General features: G+C 47.4%; 1 non-coding gene across 1 annotated transcript; it reads right to left on the bottom strand.

The window, feature by feature from the left end:
- Positions 1-308: 308 nt before the first annotated feature.
- On the bottom strand, positions 309-380 carry trnaq-uug (transfer RNA glutamine (anticodon UUG)). Its single transcript has one exon. It is a non-coding gene; the product is annotated as a tRNA-Gln (tRNA).
- Positions 381-1,461: the final 1,081 nt, after the last annotated feature.

Raw genomic sequence — 1,461 nt, 5'->3', positions numbered from 1 at the left:
GAGTGACAGTGCAGACACAAATGTCTGGTTGTTACAATAATAGCCATCCTCTTCTATATAGATCGGGGAAAACCATTATTTCCAAGAAGGGTTCAACACAGGCACCTTCTCCGTTAAAGCCACGCAGTCGCCACCAGGGGGCCCCAGGACTCGGTGTTTCAGGAAGGTGAACGCAGCACGCCAACCCGGAGGTCTCGCCACTTCGTCTCCAAGCCTCCCAAGAAGAACGTAAACGGCCCTGATCGCAGACACAGGCCCTCACCCAGGGAGACCACCGCTTTGCCGCCGCTGCCCCAGCCATGGGGCCCAGGTCCCACCGAGACTTGAACTCGGATCGCTGGATTCAAAGTCCAGAGTGCTAACCATTACACCATGGAACCAAGCTTGATGCTCACACTCACGCCAAAGGTTTCTTCTCTACGCACACGTCTCGCTCTGTCGCACGGCCAGGTCCCGAGTGAGCCAAGTTGCGCCCAGAGTGCTGTCTGTGGTGGGTCACTTGCGGCGGGCCTTCCTGGTGACAATGAGATATGCAGTTGCATCTAGGTGTGGTGTCCTGTCCTCTTGGCTTCCTTTGGCAAATATCCAGCCTGGCAAGTGTTGTCTTCCTGAGGAAAGGCAAGCAATGCAATCAAGGAATTCCTGGAACTCTGAGAGATGTTTTTGCTGTTGACGACGTGTCACTTTAGAACAGGACAACATGCATCTCTACTTGACTTGGCACAATCTGTGAGGGTTGGGCCAACACAACCTACGCAATGTGTCCACACATTTGCTCGTGTCTTGAAATACTTGGAATGACCTGTGACCCCATGCCATGCAGAAGTCCACAGCTATGCGTGTCAGCATGCACTGCTCCTCATCCCCAATGTGCCACTTGTAAGAACTGTGTAAAAAGCGACATAGAACGTGATCAGCAAAGAAACACAATTCTCCTGAGAACGGATTTTCTAGGTATCGTCTCACCTGAATGGCAACAGGCTGCTAAAACTATTATCACACGCACATTGCATGTTAAAGTATGTCAGTAAGGGAGTAATTAAAAGGGCAAATGTGTGAAGTGCAAGGAGTGGCCTTTAGTCGCAAGGTAAAAAAGTAGACAGACAAACTAAAAAATGACTTGATACAAATCATTTATTTAGTGCAGACAGACCGCGACCAGACACAATAAACTATTCGCACTCAATATAAATTCACAGCAAAATAGGTTCAGTTCACAATATCCTATAACAAGCTCTATTCAACGAATCGGTTAAACGTTACAAAGGGCATTACACTTGTTGAAAAACAATAGCACACGGATCGAACATGCTATCCTCGCTGTTTTATTCGATTTGATTAGACGACTGAAATGTTTTGTGTGCGGACTGAAAGCACACCTTAGCCGAGCACGATCACAATCTATATCCACAGTTAATTTAAGCAGTATCATATTGTAACCGTTTCAGTTTGTTATCAACC

Source organism: Amia ocellicauda, unplaced genomic scaffold (genome assembly GCF_036373705.1).
Source record: "Amia ocellicauda isolate fAmiCal2 unplaced genomic scaffold, fAmiCal2.hap1 HAP1_SCAFFOLD_174, whole genome shotgun sequence".
In the NCBI taxonomy this organism is placed as follows: domain Eukaryota; kingdom Metazoa; phylum Chordata; class Actinopteri; order Amiiformes; family Amiidae; genus Amia; species Amia ocellicauda.
This window is presented reverse-complemented; position numbering and strand designations above follow the sequence as displayed.